Source organism: Phascolarctos cinereus, unplaced genomic scaffold, assembly GCF_003287225.1.
Source record: "Phascolarctos cinereus isolate Bilbo 61053 unplaced genomic scaffold, phaCin_HiC Scaffold_726;HRSCAF=1367, whole genome shotgun sequence".
Classification (NCBI taxonomy): domain Eukaryota; kingdom Metazoa; phylum Chordata; class Mammalia; order Diprotodontia; family Phascolarctidae; genus Phascolarctos; species Phascolarctos cinereus.
In genome coordinates this window covers 309,335,715-309,345,728 of record NW_027556098.1, presented here as the reverse complement: position 1 = coordinate 309,345,728, position 10,014 = coordinate 309,335,715, and the positions used below count along the sequence as shown (strand labels likewise).

Below are 10,014 nucleotides of genomic sequence, written 5' to 3'. Positions count from 1 at the left end.
TAATTGCCTGAGGCACTGAGAGATTAAATACCGTGCCGCACATAGAACCAATTATCTGCCAAAGGTCAATTTGAAACGAGTTCTTCCTGATTCTTAGATCCCTATATCCTCTACCAGTGCCCAATGGTTTTGGTTTGGGGTTGGGGAAGGGGAGTTATTCCACAAATCTGTTTCAACAACAACAATAACAAAATGTGTTATGAATCCCCAAGGTAATTTAATAAATTACTCATAATATGTTGCAATTATTTACTGCTTAAGTGCCATTAAAAACTTTTTAGTGCTAACTCCTTAGACTATTGTCTTGAACTACATACCCCCCAGGGGTTCACCAACCACGAAAGAGGAACCACTGCACTATACCACATGGTCTTTCTAAAAGACCTGTATGGGTGGAAAAGGAACGGCGATGTTCCTGAGACAGTAGCCACAAGAGGGAAGGTATAGCCCCCAAGCCAAAGTCCATTGGTCTGGGACTCTCCTCATGGGTGTTTACCATGCCCTGGCCTTGGTGAGGATTGGTGTTATCAGTGAGCAAGAGAGCTCCAGCCTTTCCCAGTCCCCTATGGGACTCTTCAAGCCCAGAACCCTTTAGTTCTCTTCAAGCTTCAAGTCTCTTCAGGACTCTTTAAACAATGAATCACTTTGGGCATTTCTGGTTTCAAGTTTCTAGGGAGAAAATGGAAGAGGCCAGCCCCACTTCAGATTGCAGAAGGAACAGATTCTGGGACAACATGAGAGGAGCCAGCATTCTCTATCATGTCCCTATTCTCAGCTTGCTGAGACTTTGGGGAGTTCCCCTTTGGGTAAGATCTAGGACTCTCTTAATTGAGCATTTACATTGCTCCCAATGGGAGAGCTTCGTCACTCTATATTATCTAGTATATATTCTCTTATGTGTACTTTCTCTGATTTCTATTTTGCTATGACTTGTATAAATGGATTTCTTTCCTATTTGCTGTGTATATTCATTGTGAAATTGCTATTAGATAGGGAAGGGGTCAAGCCTTGCATATAAAGTTTGGGATTCCCCTTCCTCCCAATAACGATGACAAAGTGATTAGAAGTTAGATTGAATTCCTAAGTCATATCCCCTAAACTAATAATATTTAAGAAAACAGATAAATATAGTCCTAGCCTGGAAGCCCCACTGTCTGAGGAAAACAGAATATTCTGGCCCCAACTTCCTGCTTCCTTTCCAGGAAGGAATGTCTCCCTGGGAGAAGGATGGGAGGAGAAAAGGCTAGAGATGTCTGTTCTGGCTCCTTTTGAGCCACACAATGACAAGCCTCTTTACACTTCAGGGGTGTGTGTGTGTGTGTGTATGTGTGTGTGTGTGTGTGTGTCTGTGTGTCTGTGTGTGTACATACACCCATAACAAGGCACAAGTTCTAGCCCTGGTTCAGATCCTGATGCAGACACTTAATATACTGTGTGACCCCTGGGCAAGTCACCTAACAATCTCCGTGTATGTAACTCATATTCATTCCCTTTCTATAAAATGAGGGGGGTGGGCTCAATGACCTCAAAAGTCTCTTCAGGCTTCAAATCTATGATCCTATAAAGGAAAATTCCACAGCTTTAGGGCAGCGAGAGCAGCAAAGACAAGCAATCTGTTGTGCTACCCGTAGGTCCCTTGAAGGGTTCTAGTATTTAGAAGGAACTTTTGAGATCATCCAGTAACCACCCCCCCCACTCCCTCCTAACTCCAATCCTCATTTCCTATCCAAGACAATTGGGACCCAGGTGCTGATCAGACCAAGAGAGTGAGTGGTGGAGTCAGGATTGACACGTGGATCTGATCCTGATTCCTGCACTTTCCAAGGCACCATGGTGACTGCCCAACTCTCAAGATTCTATTACTTCATAGATCTGAAAAGCTGGCAGGGCTGTGGGATGGGGGTGGGAGATGTTATGGTATTCTGTGCAAACCTTGAAATCAGGCTCTAGGAGAAAATGAAATCATTCCGCCCATTCCACCCACTGGTCCCTTTGTGATGCCCTTTCCCAGGGTTACAGTCCTATTACCCAAACAATAGCTACAGTGTTAACTCAAAAATAACACATTTTGTTGGGTTGCATGCTGTTCTGCCTAGGCTATGCACATCACTCCTGTCTGGTCAGATTCTCCTCCAACCCTGCTCCTCTCCCAGGTGCTGGGCTGGGCTAGCCTCAGAAACCTTCAGGTTCGGTTCTGCCAGGCTGCAGCCAGGCCTGGAGCACGGCTCTAGCCCCATGCCAAAAGGCAAGAGAGCAGACCCTGGGGCTTCCCAGCAGAGTGAGTCAGCTGCCTAAGTGCTCAGCCTTGCTCATGAAAGGTCCCCCTCTTCCTCTCTTTTCAGCCCTGTGCTCTAATTTATCCTCCCCTTTGATAACCAACTCCAAACACATTCAGCTGATGCTGGGCCATCAGCCACACAAAGGCCCTGTGCTCTCTCGGCTGAATGCAGCACTTCACTCTTGGGGGGACTTCTATAGAAGGCAAAATCCACCAAACAAGCTATTACACTTGAATCAGACAATGCTGGAGGTTATGCGGGGAGACCAGCGCTAATGACTCAGCTCACAGTGGGCTTCTGGGCTCTGCGGTTTGACAGCAGCCCAGGCGAGCAACCTGCTGCCCTTCCCAGGCTCTCCGCCGTAGCCATCTTCTCCTGCCCTCGTACTAGCAAGCTGACCCTCTTTGTGTGCCTAGCCTCTGACTCACTGGGGCCTCCCACCCCGTCGACTTCGGGGCCAAATCCTGTTCTTTCTCTCGATTCCAGGCTTTGGGGTCTCCGGCCTGTTCCTTCATGAGTGAACAAGAGAAGGCTCTGACAAGATCCACCAAAGAGGAGAATTTGTGGCAGGCTCACTCCCCTACAGCATCAGAAAAGAAAGGAACCGAGAAGAAAGGGGAGACGCTGCCGGAAAGGCAGAAGCCGAGAGTCCCACAACGCTGCAGTGTGGTATGGGGGAAAGAGACCCTCAGACTGGAATCAGGTGATCAAGGGCCTAGTCCTGGTTCTATCCAAAATAAAATTGTCTTAGTGGTGTCCTTTTTAATATGGATAGCATTTCCTGATTACAGTTATTCCTTTCACATCATGGGAGTTAAAGGCTCAATGCCCCTGCACTGCATAACATTTTTTTTTTGGCCCTCCCTTTGTACCAGAAAAGAAATATGAATTTTTTTCTTTTTCTTTTAGGGGGTATTTACAGCACCTTATTGTAAAATTTGGGTTGAGTATTTGGTCATAGGCTCTGTGTTGTCTACTGGTCTTTGTGTGTTGTCTTTGGCTTCCACAAACTCCCAAAAAAACTCCCATTTAATTTCTTACGCCCACCCGAAATATATAGAAAACCTGCGATGGGGAAAGTTGCAATGTGGAAGGGATACCTGTACCTCCCCCAACTTCCTGTGAAACCTTCTCTTATAACAAAGACATACAATTGAGCAAAACAAACTCTCACATTTACCATTTCTGACAGCGTGTGCCTCATTCGGCACCTGTAGTCTCCCACCTCTCAGCACAAGGAGAGAATTAGGATTCCTAATCAGTCCTCTGGAGCAAGATTGACCACTGGATTGGTCTGAGTCCTGCTGTCGCTTAGTGTTATCTTCCCTGATGTGGCTGGGGCCATGTATATTGTTCTCTTGTTTCTGCTTACTTTGTCCTACAAACCTGTGTGCCCAAGTATCTCTCCATTCCTTGCATTCATCATTTTTTACAATACAATGATATTCCTTTATGTTTACTATACTTTTACAACCTATAGATATCCAAGATGTTTCCAGTATTTTGCTACCCCAAAAAGTGTTGCTATCAATATTTTAGCATATGCACTTTATAACTCTCAAAGCACTATCTAAATTTCAGTCATTTCTGCTATGTCTGACTCTTCGTGACCCCATTTGGGGTTTTCTGGGCAAAGATACTGAAAAGGTTTGCCATTTCCTTCTCTAGCTCATTTTACAGATGAAAAACTGAGGCAAACAGGGTTAAGTGACTTGCCCAGGGTCACACAGCTAGTGTCAAAGGCCAGATTTGATCTCAGGAAAATGAGTCTTCCTAACTTTAGGAACTGTATCCACTGCCATACCCAGCTGCCCATACCAAAACAAACAAAAATAAAACTTTATCAATCTTAAAGCACTAACGAAATGCTGCCTATTATTATTATACTAATGTTATAATAATAGCATTTACATAGCCATTTGAGATTTGCAAAGTACTTTACATATGTTATATCCTATTTGATCCTCACAGCAAACCTGTGAAATAGGGGCTATTATATCCCCATTTTACATGAGGCTAAGAGAAGTTAAATTACCTGCCCAAGATCACACAGCCAGAAAGTGTCTAGAGCAGGATTTGAATTTACGTCCTCCTGACTCTGAGTCCAATGCTCTATCTATTGCACCCCCCAGCTGCCTTCAATATTAACAATAATGATTAATAATATAATATTATAATATAATATGACAGGATATGATATACTATCCTATAATACAATATTTCATGACAGCAATCATATTTATCACAGGCAATTATTGTATAATACTAATATTATATATAATTATTACAGACAATCTTCACCTTTGACAATCTTGTAGTATATACTTAATAGTGATAATTCTTGGTTGGCTGTATGACCTTTAGCAAGTCACTTTTTTGCATTTCTGATTCCTCATCTGTCAAATTAGGGAAATAGTACTGTCCAACCCACCTCCCAGGGTTGCCAGGCGAATCAAATGAGATCATTGATTAGAAAGCCATCACAAAGAAACCTATATTGTAGTCCCTGGTCTACCTAGCAAGAATTTTCTATGTGGCCTTGGACAAGTGGCCTAACCAATATCAGCCTCATTTTCCTCGTCTACAAAATGAGGAACTAAGTTGGACTTTGAGGGGCTTCCAGTTCTCGTATCCTATGATATAAAGTATATATAAAGCACCATGCAAGAGCTGGGGTTTGTGATTATAGAAATTGCCCCCTTCTGCCTCTGCTTTTCTTTATTCAGTGAGGTCTCTGGGCCACCCTCCAATACCAACTCTGACCAGCAAAATCTAGTTTGGAACTACATAAAAGAACTAGTGCTAAGGGTGTGTGACAGAACCACCAAGATTCTCTTTCTCAGAGCCTATGCTCAGATCCTTGGCTTCCTGGAGTGCCTGAGTCCTGTGGCCCTTTGCCCTGGAGAGCCCCCTGACGCAGCACCGATATAGATGTCCTGCAAACCTCTGCATGTTTGCTTCCCCCAGTAGCCCTGTCTGTGGCTGAGGATGTCTGAGCTCAACGAGATGTGGGCAGCTGAACAAAAAGAGAAATTAGTGGGGAGGAATGGAGAGAGGAGGAGGGGAAAATCCCATAGCTGGTTTTGGCCAGGAAAGTGCTCTCTATCCCACGGCTTAGAATGCGAACCACATGGCGTCCAGAGCAGCCCAGCTGCACCGAGCAATTCAAAGATTGCCTTGTTGGACTACAACGTGCCAATTTTTCAAATCTACAGCCATTTTCAGTATTACAGTCTGCGCAGCCTAAGCCGGGAGAATTTTCTTCTGGGAGGGAAAATTGATTCTGAGGTTACCATTAACCCCCATTAACACAGCACGCCCTTTCCAAAACTGTTCTGGGGAGCTGAGAGGGCCTGGGGAAGCTGTATAGACCCAGGGTGAGACCGGTACCTAAACTTTAGCAGTGCTAAGAGCCAAAGTCCATTAGCCCCATGTCTCAGGAAGAGCACGAGAATAAGTGAGATGGAGAGAGGGAGAAAGAGAGGGGGAGAAGAAGGAAAAAGAGGGATAGGGAGGTGGTAAATGCATGGAGGACATGGAGTTTGTTTTCCAAGGAATTCCTAGGCTTTGGAAGTTTGCCCACATACATTGCTTAAATTGTGTGGCTTGAGAGTTTTGTATTCAATGGACAGCAGAAGCTTCGGTCTGCAGAAACTCTGCTCGTTCTGACCTGCAACCCTTAACCTGGGCTGCCCATTTCATGACCCATACTGAACAGACCCTGGGTCAAGAAGTGTCCTCCAGGAGCTAGTGTGGAGGTCTGCCAAGCCTGTCTCATGCACCATAGCCCAAGCCAGAAGAAGGTTCAATTCTCTGAAGGCCTAGGGCTAAGGGGCAGCCAATTTCATCAGCTCCAGACCCCCTGTATAGAAAATTACTCCTCAGCTCCTGAGGCAGGGGTCTGGTAGCCCTGGTTATCAGGCTGCCTGCCTCTAATTTCCTCTATCGAACTGGTTGCACAGATCAGGGCAGCTGCTGCAGCTGAGAAAGAAAAGGGAGAGGGGCATGGAGAGAGGGGGCGAGAAAGAGAGAGAGAGAGGAGAGAGAGAGGAGAGAGAGAGAGAGAGAGAGAGAGAGAGAGAGAGAGAGAGAGAGAGAGAGAGAGAGAGAGACAGAAAGTGATTGTGGGAAGAAAAGAGAGGGGCAACCTTTTTGACTGACATCAGGGGTAAATATAATCCACAAAAGTAACCCTTTACACAGCTCAATAATTTTTAAAAATCCATGACAAAGAAGGGGAGAGATGGGTCCTTTATAACTGGCTGAGTGCAATCCTGAGAATCAGCTTCTTTCCCCACCTTGTTTCCCAGGTCCAGAATCTCACTCTTCCATCTTTTTAACCCACCAGGAACCCTACAAATAAACCAGTCTTAGCATTATATTATTATTATTATTATTATTATTATTATTATTATTATTATTATTATCATCATTATATTATACTTAATCTAGGGATAATAGGATTTTAGAACTAGAAGGAACATTAGACTCTGCAAAAGACCTACTCTGATGTTTCATCATGACGTAGTGATGATATAGGGGTTCATGAGGTCTATTCTTTATGAGGCAGCAGGGTAGGACAGTGGATAGAATGCTGGACCTGGAGTCAGGAAAACCTGAGTTCAAATCTGGCCTCAGATACTTACTAGGTGTGTGACCATGGACAAGTCACAAATGTCTGTCTGCCTCAATTTCCTCAATTATAAAATGGGGATAATAATAGCACCTGCCTCCCAGGGTTATTGTGAGGATCAAATGAAATAATATTTGCAAATCTCTTAGCCCAGTTCCTGGTACATTTTAGGTACTTAATAAATATTTCCTTCTCTTCCTTCTTTTTTTCTTCCTTCTTTCCTTCCCTTTTTTCCTTTCTTTCTTTCCTTCCCTCCTTTCCTTCCTTCTTTCTTTCCTTCCTTTTTTACTTTCCTACTTTCTTTCCTTCCCTTCCTTCCTTCTTTCTTTTCTTTCCTTCCTTCCGTTCTTTCCTTCTTTCCCTTTTTCCCTTTCTTTCCTTCCTTCCCTTCTTTATTCTTTCCTTCCTCTCTTCATTCTTTCCTTTCCATACCAACAGAACACAAGTTCCATCAGGTTCCACTAAAATGAAAAGCCTTTTTACAACAGTACTCATACCAGATTATGTCTTCTTTGCAAGAACAGCCGAATACAAAGGAGTTCATCACCAGAGCACTGGCCACGTGGTAATGAATTTCCCTTTAATGACAGAGATTGCAACCCGACCACTATGACTCTTGCTCATTTTGCCTTATAAGTTGCCTCAGGGAGTCCAGCCAGTGTGCTAGAGCCTCCCTTGCTTTCTTCTGACGGTGACTGGATACCAGCAGAGCACAAGACCTGCACATGTTATTCTTCATTCTTACCATGGGAAAAGGCCATCTCCTTTTTCAACCATACTTTTCCCCGATGCCATCCTTTACTTTAGTTCCTCTTTGTAATTCTTTATTTATAGTATGTCACAGGGGAAGGGAATAAGTGTTTACATAGCACCTATTATGTACCAGCACCTACTATGTGCTAAGCACTTGTTTACATAGACATAGAGCTTAGGAGGCTGGATTTGACCTTAGGTGTTCTCCACTCCACCACCGGCTTCCTGTCAAATATGGCACCTGGCTGCTACAAACTGCTCACAACCAACATATACCTTTCCTTTGAATTCTGTTTGACTATGTGACACTGTGGTTTCTATTCTGGTGGCTGTGGTGTTCCATGACTCACAATCATACACACTAGTAGAATGAGTGCTGACACTAAAAAGATGGGCCTTAATTTCTGGGAGAGTTTTGGAGTTGGCAAATCAGTTTAATCCTGGGCCCAACACATACTGTGTGCCTAAACTTAAAGATAGATACAGATCTGGATTTCTATCATATATACCAATGGATAAGCATGGGTTGTCTATTTAACTGTATATTATTATCTGGACAACAGCTATTCTTCATCTACTTTATTTTTCTTGCTTGGATAATTAGACTAAACTAATCTGAGTGCTTTGGGCAGGTAGGTGACACAGTGGGTAGAGTTCTGGGCCTGGAGTCAGGAAGACTCATCTTCCTGAATTAAAATCTGACCCCAGACACTTACTAGCTGTGGGGCCTTGGGCAACTCACTTAACCTTGTTTGCCTCAGTTTCCTCATCTGTCAAATGAGCTGGAGAAGGAAATGGCAAACCACTCCAGGATCTTTGCCAAGAAAACCCCACATGGGATCACAGAGAGTTGGACATGACTGAGAAATGACTGAACAACAATATCTGAGTACTTACAGGTCTCTACCAGGAGAATTTGAAGTGTCTGGGGTTTGATGTAGCCAGCTTTACGACTTCTGCAAACTTGAGTGTCTGGCAGAAACTCACCATCCATAGAGAATCCCTCTTCAACTTGAACTCTGAGAGGGATCTACCCTACGACATTGGTGACATTGCTCTGACAAGAGCTTCTCATAAATATTTATGCCTCTCCTAATATTTATAAGATACCTTCAAACAAGCATACCTATTGTTACATCTTTCAAGGGCTCTTGAATAATTTTTGATGCATGAATGTAAGAAACCCTGTTAAAAGAGAGCTTTTAATTCTATTGAATTAAATGATTAAAAAAATCCAAGCACAATAGGATCTTACATTCTCTACATCATTCAGTCAATCATGTGATGGTGAAGATGTGGTCTAATTTGTAATAATTCTTTTTTTTAATTTACTACTAATATCCCTACTGAGGATGCCCTCATTGTCTGTATTAATGACACTCATAAAAACCTTATACTATTTTTAAATTTTTATTTTATTTGCTACATTTTAAGCTCCCAACTGTCTCCCTCCTCCCTCCCCAATCCACACTAGAGAAGGCAGCCATTTGACATGGATATTTGTTGTCATTGAATCATTTCAGATGTGTCCAACTCTCTGTGACCCCATTTAGGGTTCCATTAGCAAAGATTCTTGAGTGGTTTGCCATTTCCTTCTCCAGCTCATTTGACAGGTGAGGAAAATGAGGCAAGCAGGGTTAAGTGACTTGTCCAGGGTCACACAGCTAGTAAGTGTCTGAGGTCGGATTTGAACTCATGGAGAGGAGTCTTCCTGATTCCAAGCCCAGTGGGCTATCCATTGCTCCACCTAGCTGCCCCACTGACACAGATAAATGTGTATGTGAAACCATGCTATGTATACTTCTATTTATCAATTCTTTCTCTGGAGGTGGATAGCATCTTCCTTCACAGATCCTTTGTAGTTAAAAATCTGATGTGATCAGGAAAGTAGGCATATTGAGTAATAGGTGATGTTTAGGGGGTTTAGTGGACAGAGTGCTGGAAGACCTAAGTTTGAGTCTACCTTCAGGCACTTACTATCTATGTGATCCTGGACAAGTCAGTTACCTTTCTCAACCTCAGCTTCCTCATCTTTAAATTGAGGACAATAGTACCTACCTCACATTGTGAGGATCAAATGATTTCCTTTAGATAGATATGCAAATATAGATATAACATATATGTACAGATACATATATTTTAACAATATATGTGTGTATGTGTATAGAACTTTGCAAACCTTAAAGCACTATATAAATGCTAGCTCTTATTAATAGTAATAGGGTTGGGGCAGCTAGGTGGTGCAGTGGATAGAGCACAGGCCCTGAAGTCAGGAGGACCTGAATTCAAATCCGGCCTCAGACCACACTTGACACTTACTAGCTGTGTGACCCTGGGCAGGTCACTTAA

At 43.2% G+C, this 10,014-nt stretch overlaps 1 long non-coding RNA gene across 1 annotated transcript; it reads left to right on the top strand.

Moving 5' to 3' along the window:
* The first annotated feature begins 635 nt into the window (after positions 1-635).
* Positions 636-3,045, top strand: LOC144454463 (uncharacterized). The gene is made up of 2 exons (XR_013482862.1): positions 636-806; positions 2,766-3,045. It is a non-coding gene; the product is annotated as an uncharacterized LOC144454463 (long non-coding RNA).
* The last annotated feature ends 6,969 nt before the right edge of the window (positions 3,046-10,014 follow it).